The 15,573-nt window shown below is 42.1% G+C and overlaps 1 long non-coding RNA gene across 1 annotated transcript; it reads right to left on the bottom strand.

The window, feature by feature from the left end:
- Positions 1-5,174: 5,174 nt before the first annotated feature.
- LOC138956194 (uncharacterized) lies at positions 5,175-15,339 on the bottom strand. Its single transcript, XR_011452546.1, has 3 exons — positions 15,094-15,339; positions 6,745-6,951; positions 5,175-6,038 (listed from the first exon to the last, which is right to left on the bottom strand). It is a non-coding gene; the product is annotated as an uncharacterized lncRNA (long non-coding RNA).
- Between the last annotated feature and the right edge of the window lie 234 nt (positions 15,340-15,573).

Below are 15,573 nucleotides of genomic sequence, written 5' to 3' on the forward strand. Positions count from 1 at the left end.
GGGCCCAGGATTCTGCTCGATATCGCCCCCCAGCAAGAGAAGAGCAGCCACGAAGACGATCATGCCACAGGCACTGTTGATGAGTAATAGACCGTGTACAGTCACTCTGATGATGATGCGGACTCTGGCACTGGACCACTCATTTCTCCTGTCCCTCATGTATGACATCACTGCCACCATGTACGCGGGACTGTCATTGGGGTTGCCCCCTACGTCATCACAAACCAGTTGCAGGAATGTCAGAGTGAAAAACAGCGATAGCACAAGTCCACCAGCTTTGATCCCCTGGTACATACGGCGCCTACTGTAGCTCTCAGCTTTCTTATACAGCAGTGAGATCAGAGTCCATGTCCATACACCGGTTTTCACACGGTGACTAATAGCACACGAAGGCATTGTTGACAAGGCCTAAGTGGTCACAACAAGTTTACAAGGTCATGCTCGTGATTGCCGATGTTGAAATGAATATGGGTCACAGACTGATGCACGCTCACAGCGGGTGCGGGTACGGTTACACGGGTGCACAGATACACAAATACTGGAAAATGACGGATGAGGTGAACTCCAACTGGGTTTGAAACTGTAGGCCTATTTTGATGCACAGTATCACACAGAAAATGTCCAAATTTCTCAACTTCGCCACTATCATGAAACGAACTGATAACTTCTTCAGATGCCAGGATCACTTAGAATGCCACTGTTATAAATGTGGCCACCGAGAGTCACTTGAAACTATCAAATTGTCTGGAAAACATCGCAGCCCCCTCAGAGCAGTGCTTGCTCGCCGCCATGTTGCACGTGACCCCCGTGAGAGAGAGAGAGAGAGAGAGAGAGAGAGAGAGAGAGAGAGAGAGAGAGAGAGAGAGATAGATAGAGAGAGAGAGATTTCACAACAAAAGTTTCGTCACGGCGGCTTCTTTTCACCGTAGAAACCAAAAGACAGTTCAGAAAGTAGCTAAATAAACAATATTATCCCTACAGGGAGCTTCTGCCTTTCTCATCTGCAGAAACATCAACATCCCATCCCCCCCCCCCCACCCTCACCCCCCCACCCCCCGGAACCCCAGCCCCCCAAACTCCTCCCTACCACCACAACCCCTTACCCCTCTCCACCTAATTCCCCGACCCCTACTTTATACAAGTCTTTTTATTTTTATTTTTTTTAATGTTTTTATCTCTTACTCTTTTTGTGTGTATTCGTTGCGTTTCCAACGCTTGGTCGTTGTCAGCATACGCAGGCTTAGCTTGCCGCTGCTTCCGTTCGTCCCACGTACGTTTGCTGGTTCGAAAAAATCGCAATATACAGCGGCTCTTGGTTTCCTGCACGAGATGCTCTTTGTAAGAATGGGAAGAATGATTGATAACAGTGACATTTGTCATTTTTTGTGTGTTTCTTTTTATATTTAGTCAAGTTTTGACTAAATATTTTAACATCGAGGGGGAATCGAAACGAGGGTCGTGGTGTATGTGCGTGTGTGTGTGTGTCTGTCTGTGTGTGTGTGTAGAGCGATTCAGACTAAACTACTGGACCGATCTTTATGAAATTTGGCATGAGAGTTCCTGGGTATGAAATCCCCGAAAGTGTTTTTCATTTTTTTGATAAATGTCTTTGATGACGTCATATCCGGCTTTTCGTGAAAGTTGAGGCGGCACTGTCACGCCCTCATTTTTCAACCAAATTGGTTGAAATTTTGGTCAAGTAATCTTCGACGAAGCCCGGACTTCGGTATTGCATTTCAGCTTGGTGGCTTAAAAATTAATTAATGACTTTGGTCATTAAAAATCGGAAAATTGTAAAAAAAAATAAAAATTTATAAAACGATCCAAATTTACGTTTATCTTATTCTCCATCATTTGCTGATTCCAAAAACATATAAATATGTTATATTCGGATTAAAAACAAGCTCTGAAAATTGAATATATAAAAATTATTATCAAAATTTTTTTTCGAAATCAATTTAAAAACACTTTCATCTTATTCCTTGTCGGTTCCTGATTCCAAAAATATATAGATATGATATGTTTGGATTAAAAACACGCTCAGAAAGTTAAAACGAAGAGAGGTACAGAAAAGCGTGCTATCCTTCTCAGCGCAACGAATATCCCGCTCTTCTTGTCAATTCCACGGGCACTGCCTTTGCCACGGGCGGTGGAGTGACGATGCTACGAGTATACGGTCTTGCTGCGTTGCGTTGCGTTCAGTTTCATTCTGTGAGTTCGACAGCTACTTGACTAAATATTGTATTTTCGCCTTACGCGACTTGTTTTCTTCTTCACACACACACACACACACACACACACACACACTCACTCACTCACTCAGGCACGCGCACGCACGCGCGTTTTTCTGTAATCTTTTAACTCAATTTCTGAGCTTGTTTTGACTATACATACATAACATATCTATATGTTTTGACTATACATACATAACATATCTATATGTTTTGGAATCAGGAAATGATAAAGATTAAGATGAAACCATTTTTGAATCGTAATACTAATTAACCTATTTTCGTTAATTGTGATCACATTTAAAGAGTAAACATAAAATATGAAAATATTTTTAGATTCAGAATTTGACGAAGAATACGATGCAATGAATTTTAAATATTTGTGCAAAAAATGGATTTTAATGACAACTTTAATGAGCAAACTCATTGATTAATTTTTAAAGCCTCCAAGCTGAATTGACATAATAAAGTCCGGATATGTCGAAGATTTTTTGACCAAAATTTCAACAAATTTGGTTAAAAAATGAGGGTGTGACAGTGCTGCCTCAAGTTTCATTAAATGCCGGATATGACGTAATCGAAGACATTTATCGGAAAAAAGAAAAAAAAAACAGTCTGGGGATATTATACCCAGAAAATCTCATGTGAAGTTTCATAAAGATCAGTCCAGTAGTTTTCTGGGAACCGATCTATATACACACACACACACACACACACACACATATACACTATCTCATCTCGATTCCCTGTCAATGTAAAAAGAATATCAAGTTTCCCTCTGGCACCGGCCTGGCACCACCATTCTCACTTCCACTTTCACTGTACATGTGGCACCGATCTGACACCACCATTCTCACTGTGGCACCGGTCTGACACCACCATTCTCACTGTGGCACCGGTCTGGCACCACCATTCTCACGGCTCGGGCACCGTGTCTGGTACCACACTTCTCACTCCTGCACCGGTCTGGCACAGGTCTGGCACAGCCATTCTCACTCTGGCATCGGCCTAGTGGCACCACCATTCTCACTTCCACTTTCACTCTGGCACCGGTCTAACACCACCATTCTCACTGTGGCACCGGTCTGGCACCACCATTCCCACTCAGTCGGGCACCGTATTTGGTACCACACTTCTCACTCCTGCACTGCCGGCCTGGCACCGCCATTCTCACTCTGGTATCGGCCTGGCACCAACAGTCTCAGCCTGACACTGGTCTGGCAACTTCCTCTGGTCCGAAACGGGTTCATCAATCCACAATTATAACTCTGGCATCCACACACAGATATATACACATACATTCACACCATTCTGGCACGTGTCAGGAACAACCACTCCAACTATGGCACCGGCACACACACACACACACACGCACACGCGGCACACGCACACGCACACGCACACACTGACATACACACACACACACACACACACACACATACACACACACACACACACACACACACACACACACACACACACACACACACAGAACTGATGCGAATCAGAACAAGGGAAATAAATGTTAAGCGTTTGTGTTGTATAACGAATAGAGTATACAACAAAGAGTATTTCCCCTTTAGAAAATGAAATAAGAATAATAACCCCACGTGCACTTTGAATGATCTGTCATCGTATAGCCGACCACATATTCCAGTCAGTATGAAATCAATGTCAAATTCAAGCTTTTCGAGTATTACTTATTACATTCAGTCAAGTAAAGTTGAGCCCGCACTGTCACGGCTTCATTTGTTCACCAATTGTCTTGAAAGTTTTGTCACGCAATCTTCGACGTTGTCCAAACTGTGGGATTGCATATCAGCTTGGTACCTTAACAAATGGTTTATGAAATGTTCATTCAAAATTTGCCATTTTTTCTCACTTTTTACAATTTTAGAATTTTAATCACAAAAATGATATTGTCGTATTCCTTATTTTCTCCTGTATCCGAAATTATTTGAATTTGTTGTGATAGATTGAAAATGGGCTTACAATTAAAGAAAACCGTTAAATAGCAACTTTCTGAATTTTTAGAACAAGACTTATAAAAATCACATTCGTCTATTCCTTATATTTTTCTGAATAAAGAAAAGATACTGTAAGTGTGTTTGCATGGGAATAACTTTTAAAAATGAAAAAATTCGGTGAAAAGATAGGTTTGGAAACTTTTCACTTTTCAGCTCCTGTGCGCCTACTTATATAGGTCGCAGAACGTCATATAAAACACGCGACACGCAAATGACGTCACATTATGACTTCGTCTTACCAGAGATCTGTACAGTATCTCTGGTCTTACTAAGCGTAGAAATGGCCTTCCTCTCTCTCTTCATTGATGTGTGTAAGTACGTTGCTCTGTGTGTCACACACACCCACACACACCACACACACACACACACACACACACACACACACACACACAAATACACCCGCAGGCAAAAATGTACACACACACAGGGTTTGTTCTGGGAGAAAAAGGCAATGGGACATTTGTCCCACTCAACCAAATTCCGATGGGACATATACGAAGGCAAGAAACCCCAAAGAGGCCTGTACGCGTTTTGATCAAAGATGCATATGCAACAGGGTGCAATATGGTGCCATCTGAGAATTAGCCGCTATATCGTGTTATCTGTGTGTGTGTGTGTATGTGTTTAATCCGATGTAAAGTGTACATTTGGTGGCGCAGTGGTACGTAATCTCAATGCGCCCTTTCACGCACTGAAGGGAATTGTGATGGGACATTTTCATACACACACACACACACACACATACACACACACACACACACACACACACACACACACATACACACACTCACCAATACACCCACAGGCACAAATGCACACACACACACACACACACACACACACACACACACACACACACACACACACACACACACACACACACATACACACACACGAATACAGCACTCGTTGCATGTTATGTAAACAAAATATTATTATATTCTTGAATTTGCAATTTTAAACAAATCTGAAATTGTAAAGCACCTCACACCTCATACTGTGATCGAAATCAACACAGAATTTCAAACACAAGCTCGCGATACATGAGCACGAAAAAAATGTCTATTTAAAAGGGAAGCTTGTACATTCATACGTATTCTACCGAAATAAATACTGTATCATTTCGGAAATGATGACATCCGCAGATGAAATTGTGCTGTTCAAAAATTCGTTCGATGTTACTAGGTATAACAAACAACTGAAATAAAAGTTAACAAAAAGAAAATAATTGGTTTGAACTTCTGTACGTTAGTTTAGACAAGACACCTGACTGTTTCGCTTTTGCACATCATGCTACGCCATTATTCACCAAGAACTGTACAGTTTAATGTTGTGTTATTATTCTTTCTGCGTGAAATGTTAGGCATTGGACTTGCGAAATAAAAGTCAAAGTTTTAGCTCGATGCAAAATACCTGAAACAAGACAGATTACAAGTAAGTAGCCCAGAGAAATAAAAGTCAAATTTGGCCAGGGAAAAAAACAAAACGCCCAAGTTTAGTTCGATGTACAATACAACAGACATTTACCAAGCCTGTAGATTTTTGACCAAAGAATGAACAGTCAGTATCATAGCTCAGATCAGATCATGCATCGAACCATTCATTCCAAAAGCATAATGGTTAAAAAAAAAAAACCTAAAAAAACCTAGGCTACATTTTCTTTTTAAGACAGAAAATTGTGAACAGAATCACTTGTATGCCATGATTCCAGCAAGCACAGCAAAACTCGCCATCGCGCATGTCAAAGCGGATGCGGAAGTAACGCTGGAGGAAGAAGGGCCTGTTGGAAGAGACAATTTAATTATTCAATAACATTCATATCATAGGGTTAAATCACGTTTTATTGGAGGCAATGATAGTGGCATGATCTTCATGATGATGATGATGATTATGATGATGATGATGATGATGATGATGATGATGATGATGATGATGGTGTGCGTGCGTGCGTGCGTGCGTGTGTGTGAGTGTGTGTCAGTGTATGTGTGTGTGTGAGTGTGTGTGTTAATAAGTGGGTGTGTGTGTGTGTGTGTGTGTGTGTGAATAAGTGTGGGTGTGCGTGTGTGTGTGTGTGTGTGTGTGTGAGTGTGTGTGTGTGTGTGTGAGTGTGTGTGTGTGTGTGTGTGTGTGTGTGAATACGTGTGTGTGTGTGTGTGTGTGTGTGTGTGTGTGTGTGTGAATACGTGTGGGTGTGCGTGTGTGTGTGTGTGTGTGCGTGTATGTGTGTGTGTGTGTGTGTGTGTGTGTGTGTGTGTGTGTGAGAATAAGTGTGTGTGTGCGTGTGCCGGTGTGCGTGTATGTGTGTGTGTGTGTGCGTGTGTGTGTGAGTGTGTGTGTGTGTGTGTGTGTGTGTGTGGGTGTGTATGTGTGTGTGTGTGTGTGTGTGTGTGTGTGTGTGTGTGTGAGTGAATAAGTGTGTGTGTGCGTTTGCGCGCGCGTGTGTGCGTGTGAGTGTGTGTGTGTGTGTGTGTGTGTTGTACGTGTACCTGGTTTCGACGGTAAGAACTGGGAGCCCTGGCCAAGGCTAGCTCCGCCGCTACATGAGAACCCACTGCTGCCAGTCCCATTACAGTTGCAGTCGCCTGAAGTCCCGTTGACCACTAGTTTTTCTCCCCCAGGACAGCAGTAAACAGTGCCACCTGTCTGGCAGGACAAGTGCTCTCTACACCCCTCTTCTGTAGTGCACTGCGCGCCTGGTTGGATATAGAAATGGAGTGGTGAACAATAAATGAGGGGAAACAACCGTCCAATTTCCGTATTATGGGAGTGTTCATTAACCAAGGGGAAACAACCGTCCCTTATCCACATAATGGGAGTTTTCAATAAACAAGGTGAAACAACCGTCCCATATCCGTATTATGGGAGTGTTCAATAAACAAGGGGAAGCCACAGTCCCATATCCGTATTATGGGAGTGTTCAATAAACAAGGTGAAACAACCGTCCCATATCCGCATAATGGGAGTGTTCAATAAACAAGGGGAAACAACCGTCCCTCATCCGCATAATGGGAGTGTTCTATAAATAAGAGGTAACAACCGTCCCACATCCGTGTTATGGGAGTGTTCAATAAACAAGGGGAAACAACCGTCCCACATCCGCGTTATGGGAGTGTTCAATAAATAAGGGGAAACAACCGTCCCACATCTGTTTTATGTCGTCTTCTTCTCTCCGAAGGCCAAAGCGTTATCCAGTACGAACACTCATCGATGTTACTATACCATAAACAGTGAACGTTTCACTCAAAAGGGAACACCGCGTTTCTGATTTCTAATGGTGCGTAATCTAGAAGAACGCTCCCGAGACCGCTAAACTTGATATTAACAGCTATTGTGTTTTCAGCGTAGCAATAGGGCCCGATATTTAGACGAGACAAGTATAATGCCGACGAGTCGAAGACGAGTCGCATTATACTTGTTCGAGTCTAAATATCGGACCCTATTGCTACGATGAAAACACAATAGCGTTTATATAGCTATTCTGACATTAAATTCTGTGTTAAAATCATGTTTTTGTCAGCAACAAGGACCAGAATGGTCCATGTCGTTGATTGCAGACGACGGTTCCCTTTCTGCATGAAGCCACGGAAATAACCGAACATTGAAAAACCCACGGACATGTATTACGGAGAAAACTCAAGATAACCGGATGCTTAGCATTACGTCAATATCTTAGGAATCATATGACGTTATGACGTATCATGCTTGCCTACGTAGATTGTATGTTCGAAAGTCTGACTTCTGTTGGGAATTCGCGTGGTGAAGACTGCGGTAAATCTGTAGATGATAAGAGAACAAGGATTGTCTCAGAAGAAACGACGAAATGTTTCAGACCGGTAACTTCATTTCAACATTGCACTACACAATGGACGTTCTATGTGACAGGAGAGTTTGCTGATTTTGTGTTAAACATTGGTGATTGGAGAGATCGTCTGCAAAAATCAGAGATAGGTCGCTTCAGATTGCAGCTTCTGGAAATTTGCAAGGTTTGCTGCCAGTTAAAGAACTGGATTTTACACGTAATGTATGTCATGTACAGTAAGCAACAACAAAAACACACACACAGCAAATGGCATCGTCTGTCGACTAGCCACAGACACAAGCCTGGCGAGGTATGCGTGTACTTTATACACGTGGAAGAAACCGGAACCATGCGTCTTTGTTATTGCCGATATCGTTTGGATATCGGCAAAAATGGCCAACTTTCGTAGCGTTATGCTTTGATGATCGGAAAAGGGATGTGTGAGACCATCCAATCACAGCCCCCGAATCCCCCCACGTGTCCATCAGAATAGCTATATATATCGATCACAGCGTAGTCAAGGCGTAAGTACTCAAAACGTGTTTGTTCTCTTTTGCGTTGAAGCTGTGAGACATAATTTCTTTTCAGACTTTATCGTGGGACAGTGTTCTTCCATGCTCCAATTGTTGATGTCTAACTCAGCCTGACGGCTTCTTTAGACAATCAACGTAATCTCGTAAATACGTATGGAAGAAAACCGTGTCCCACGACAAAGTATGATTAGCAGGTAATACAGGCCAGGGAATGACGGTGCCCATAACAAAATATCACCAATCACATTCGCAAGCACCAAGTTTATATAAAAGTTAAAAAAAGAAAAAGAAGGTCGGCGAATGACGAATAAAATAAGAGACCAAATACGTAGGCTACCATGCACAACTGCTACATACGCCGCAAGAAAAATCAGCACGGTCTGTGTCATCCCGCGTGCAAACACCATTTTCATGAAGTGTAATATAATTACAAAATATATCGCTGTAATAAAATCGTCAGATGTTAATCAGTGTGTCTTGAAGTAGCAGCAACAGACGACACCTATGGCTGGTTAGGGCACTTGTTGAGAGATAAAGATGTGTATTCACTTGTGTATACCTTGGGCAGACTTAAAATTAGCAATCGAATAATCAGTGCAGTAATCGGTTAAAACGGAATCCTGAGAATTGAGGCGCAGTAAGGGTGAGCTGGCTGATAAATGGAGCTTATCGGGCATGTCAATGTACCTCCGGGATTGAATGGTATTGCGGCGGACGCAGTGGCGTGGGTCAAAGATCAATGACAACGACACCCGGATGTCTCGTCTTACCGTTAGCTTGGGAAAGCTGTGACCGCGCGCCGTATTTGGGGATCCCAGGCTTTACGCACGAGTTGTGTAGAAGACAGTAATCGTAATATGGCTGTTATATCTAATTTCAGACAATTTCAAAGGTGCACATAGACCTGAACGATCTTGACGCTGGCTGTTGCCTGTGTGTCATCCAACCTTGAGTCTGCTTTTGTCTGCCTGTGTTTGTCTGTCTGTCTGTCTGGCAGTCAGGACACGGCTTCGCCCGGGTGTAAGCAGAGCCCCCCCCCCCCCCCCCCTGTCACACATTTTCTCCAGTAACTATCACATTTGGAGTTTTGTAAATTCATGAAAGAATGACAGGTGAGAATGGTTAATCACACATGCATTCGTCAGTTGGTCATGATAGCAAGAGTTATCTCCCTCGAAGTTCCAGAATATTCTTCAAGTTTCTTGTTCTGAAGTTGTTCATACATTTAACAACAGATTGTGAAACAATTTAAAAACTTAAAAATTAAGTAGAAGTGCAACGCCAATTAGGCACTGCATACCCCAGAGAAAAGACAAATCTCTCTCTCTCTCTCTCTCTCTCTCTCTCTCTGTCTCTCTCTCTCTCACACACACACACACACACACACACACACTGACACACACACACACACTGACACACACACACACACTAACACACACACAACACTCACTCACACGCACATAGTAACACACACGCACACACACACACAAACACACACACACAACCTCACACACACACACGAACACACGCCCACACACACGTACACACGCACACACACACGTACACACACACACACACACACACACACACACACACACACACACACACACACACACACACACACACACACAATGTTAGGAAACGCTGCCGTTGCTGAACTTTGGTTCAGTTTTGTGTGTTGCATGTAGTTGACTTATTTGTACTTTGTGGGAAAGTACCGATATTATATTTTGTAAACACAATATTTATGTTTGGACGAGAATGCAGGTGAACTTTCTAGTCCTGTCAAAACAAGTTGTTTACCACGTTGTTTTGAGTCGTGGGTTCGTGGCGTTCGCTCGGAGTAAGTGCGTCGGCACTTTTGATGTACGTCACAGAGAATGTCACTATTCTAGTCCATGGACAGTTCATCTAATTTTAGTTGTATCATGTTCGGTTTGGAATATTCTCGAGATTGAGTATTTAATATATAGGCCAGCGCGATTTGTATGTTAAAGAAGCTTCTACGTTGAGTTCTGCTACGATGTGCAGTTGTATGTATGGAATGCTAAATAAATCCTCGAACTTATGGCATTCCATTTGTCAAATAATTATTTGGATACTTTTTCATGTTTTTTTCACCAGTTTTAGCTAAATAATCATTATTTAGAAGCTCATGTGCTAAATAAGTAATTGTTTATAAACAATGTAAAACAAGAAGAGCAAACGCTCGATCGAGTCACTTTCGCAGTTCTGAATATTATATGAGGCATCAGATGGACAGGAAGAAATTGCTATTCACAACACAATGAGTCACGTTCACATAAAATTTGAGCCCGGTCACTTTTATAGTTTCCGAGAAAAGCCCAACGTTAAGTTGTGTGTTGCCGAACAGAAAAGGCTAGTTATCTCCCTTGTTTTTCTGATAACGTTCGTAAAAGGCTACAGATGTAAATACTTTGATGTAAAGAATAATCCTACAAAGTTTCAATCACATCCGATGAACTTTGTCAAAGATATAAAATGTCTAATTTTTCCTTTGACGCTGACCTGTGACCTTGAAAAAGGTCAAAGAAACCATCGTTAAAGTGTAGAGGTCATTGGAGGTCACGACTAAACAAAATATGAGCCCGATCGCTTTGATAGTTTCCGAGAAAAGTCCAACGTTAAGGTGGTGTCTACGGACGGCCGGCCGGACGGCCGGCCGGACAGACCGGACAGACTAACACTGACCGATTACATAGAGTCATTTTTTCTCAAGTGACTCAAAAATTCTAAATAGTTTTTTGTTTACGTAAACCATTCATTATTTACCTAAACAATGAATTGATTAATTAAACAATCAGCAATGTTGCTAAATAAATCATTATTTACGTAAACAATGTAAAATACGTCGAAATAATATATTGTTTACGGAAACAATATATTATTTAGACGTATTTTACATTGTTTGTAAACAATCAGCAATTGTCACGATCTGGTGACATAGACCAAGAAAGTGTCACTCAGTGGGGTGCCTTCTCTTGGTCAATTGCGACTGAAAGCGCCTGTGCGTGAGTCGGGGCTACACGGCAGAGTTTTGCTGACAGCGCAGAGCACGGATTTTTGTGGCGCACGGTTTTTTCGGGGTTAATTCTGCTTTGCGAGGCAGAATTGTGGGTAGCTGAACTTGATATGTGACAAGGTCAGTCACGTGTTATTGTCAAGGTGGTCTGTGAGAGACACAAGGACGGCGCACTTGACACTCAGCGGCAGAAGAAGAAGGATCGAATACGACGGTTTCTAGAGTATGATGGATTTCACCGAATAGAATATTCGGCACTCTAGGGGAACTTCCACGAGTTATCACCTTCTCACTGCCACATGTTTTGCTGAGGACGAGTCGTCAAATCTTTCCTTCGTCGTGCGATGGTCTTCGCATAAGTATTCGACAAGGGGTTTCTGGATGTTGTTGTCACTGTTGACGAACAGAGGCCATTCCAGGGAGGAAGCGGGTTTTGCTTCCATGAGAGTGCTACATTCATAGGCTGTTTGAGGTAATAAATCATTATTTAACGCTGTTGACGAGTCTGTGTTTGTGGAATGAAATACTCTCTGTTGTTCTTTCCAGGTTAGCGCATAATTTGCTCTCTGTGACGCTAAAATACTAACCTGTATATGGTTTTTGCAGGTAGGGAGAGAAGGACGAAAAATGGCTGTTTTGTTGTTGTGGGAAGTCCGTTTGTGCAGGCCCACGTGCTCGATGAGATATGTAAAGATGACATGTTTAAAGGTGGAGGGTGAGGGGTAGCTGACATGTTTAGTGCACCGATGCTTTCTGTTTGCAGCCTTTTCCTAACTTCTGTTCGGCTGCCTTCTGGGGGACCACGCTAACCAGCACACCGGCTAACCAGCGAACCGGCTAACCAGCTAACCAGCGAACCGGCTAACCAGCTAACCAGCGACTGGGTGCGGCGCCTGATGCCTCCACAGTTCCCTGCTTCGTCACCACGCTAACCAGCACTTCATTCGACGGAGCAGTTGTGGAGGCTAAAAAGACTAATTACAGGCCGTCCACCCAGTGGCCAAAGAAAGCTAAGTGCACCATGTCTTTGCACCCCGTTGACCACCGTTGTTATTTTTGCTATCTGTGATTATACTCGAGTAGCGACGACGTGGGGTGTATGACACCTGCATGAACTAGCACTTTTGGAGCAGAACAGTCGTATTTTCTTATCTTTACACGGGATCAGCGTGTTACTATAATTTTCTATATTCTAACTGGCATTTTGTCAGTGACCATTGGTTTTTACGTTTTGTGGAACGTAAAAGAACATATTTTGAGTGAAGTCTCGAGGGAGGTGGCGAGTTTTTACATAAACAGGCGTCTGAAACTTATACTTTTGTTGTCTCTATTAAATTGTATGACTGCGAGAGTGGATCGTGGTGTGGTTAGTTAGTTAGTAGTAACTAACCGTTTTATAATCACCTAAAGTGATATATTGAAACGTGACAGCAATGTTGCTTAATAAATCATTATTTACGTAAACAATGAATTATTTACGTAAACAATGAATTGTTTAGGTAAATAATGAATGGTTTACGTAAAAAAAAAATTATTTAGAATTTTTTTACATTGTTTATAAACAATTACTTATTTAGCACATGAGCTTCTAAATAATGATTATTTAGCTAAAACTGGTGACAAAAACATGAAAAAATATCCAAATAATTATTTGACAAATGGAATGCCATACGAACTCAATTTGACGAGTTTTTTTTCTGCTGCTGCGAAGACGGGCGACGTAGAATAAAAGAACACAACTAAACGACATTTGAGAACTTGTGGCAATCTCAAGTGTCGTGTAACAATTGTGTTCTTTGCTCCAAGTACTAGCGCGAATCCAGATGAGGGTTTTTTTCATCGCTCTGTGAAATTTGGAGAGGCTGCTATTTGTAGTTTTAGATTTATTGCATATCAACTGCGGCTACCCAGCAAAAACACCATCAAAACCCTGGATTTTTTGCTGTTTTTGACTCACATGCGAAGCAAAAGTGAGTCTATGTACTCACCCGAGTCGTCCGTCCGTCCGTCCGTCCGGACGTCCGGACGTCCGTCCGTCCGTCCGTCCGGCCGTCCGTCCGGAAAACTTTAACGTTGGATATTTCTTGGACACTATTCAGTCTATCAGTATCAAATTTGGCAAGATGGTGTATGATGACAAGGCCCCAAAAAACATACATAGCATCTTGACCTTGCTTCAAGGTCAAGGTCGCAGGGGCCATAAATGTTGTCTAAAAAACAGCTATTTTTCACATTTTTCCCATTTTCTCTGAAGTTTTTGAGATTGAATACCTCACCTATATATGATATATAGGGCAAAGTAAACCCCATCTTTTGATACCAGTTTGGTTTACCTTGCTTCAAGGTCAAGGTCACAGGAGCTCTTCAAAGTTGGATTGTATACATATTTTGAAGTGACCTTGACCCTGAACTATGGAAGATAACTGTTTCAAACTTAAAAATTATGTGGGGCACATGTTATGCTTTCATCATGAGACACATTTGGTCACATATGATCAAGGTCAAGGTCACTTTGACCCTTATGAAATGTGACCAAAATAAGGTAGTGAACCACTAAAAGTGACCATATCTCATGGTAGAAAGAGCCAATAAGCACCATTGTACTTCCTATGTCTTGAATTAACAGCTTTGTGTTCCATGCTAGGTTTAGTTATTTGACCTTGACCCTGAAGGTCAAGGTCATGTAAAGGTCAAGGTCAAGCATGTGAGTCGTATGGGCTTTGCCCTTCTTGTTCAGGATTGTGGTCGCTCTCCTTTACACGCTGGATCAGCCTGACTGCGCGGCGGATTTGAACGAAATATGTATGAACTGTTAAGTAAGACACCAAATAAACTTTTTGGTGTAAAAAATGCAATATATCATTCAGTTTAAGAGACTGTTTTGACGGTTGAAAGTGAATCATGCCGTCAAAAAACGCAATTTTTGAGGGTAGGCGTGGTTACGGACCTGTGACGTCATACCAAAATATCACTCAGATTCCAGAAACACATTTTTGAGCAGAAGAAAGACTGATCTTCAAATACACGTATATTTCTGACCCCAAAACTGCTGTTTAACATCTGGGCTAAACCACTGAAAAAAATATCCTTAACTAGAAGAACGCTCCCGAGAACGCTAAACTTGATATATATCGATCAAAGCGTAGTCAAGGCGTGAGTACTCAACACGTGTTGGTTCTCTTCTGCGTTTGTCGTGGGACAGTGTTCTTCCATGCTCCAATTGTTGATGTGTAACTCAGCCTGACGGCTTCTTTCTAAGACAATCAACGTCAACTCGTATGGACAAAAAAAACGTGTCCCACGACAAAGTATGATTAGCAGGTAATACAGGGGAATGACGATGCCCATAAAAGAATTTCACTAATCACATTCGCAAGCACCAAGTTTATATATAAGTTAGAGAAGAAAAAGAAAAAGAAGGTCGGCGAATGACGAATAAAATAAGAGACCAAATACGTACCATGCACAACTGCTACATACGCCGCCAAAAAAATCAGCTTTGTCATCCCGCGTGCAAACACCATTTTCATGAAGTGTAATATTATTACAAAATATGTCGCTGCAATAAAATCGTCGGATGTTAATCAGTGTGTCTTGAAGTAGCAGCGACAGACGACAGCTATAGCTGGTTAGGGCACTTATTGAGAGATAAAGATGTGTATTCACTCATTTATACCTCGTGCAGACTTAAAAATAGCAATTGAATAATCAGTACATCCTGAACTCAGGTCAAAAATGAGTTCCTTCGGGTCTAAGAGCGATAGTCCAGTAATCGGTTAAAACGGAATACTGAAAATTGAGGCGCAGCAAGGGTGAGCTGGCTGATAAATGGAGCTTATCACACGGGGGATAACCGGTCAAATGCCGAACAGAAGCCGAATGCCGCTCATGACACGTGTGAAGGCAAGTTTTGTCTGTTTTCTAGGTATTGTTTGATTTA

Source organism: Littorina saxatilis, unplaced genomic scaffold (genome assembly GCF_037325665.1).
Source record: "Littorina saxatilis isolate snail1 unplaced genomic scaffold, US_GU_Lsax_2.0 scaffold_832, whole genome shotgun sequence".
Taxonomy (NCBI): domain Eukaryota; kingdom Metazoa; phylum Mollusca; class Gastropoda; order Littorinimorpha; family Littorinidae; genus Littorina; species Littorina saxatilis.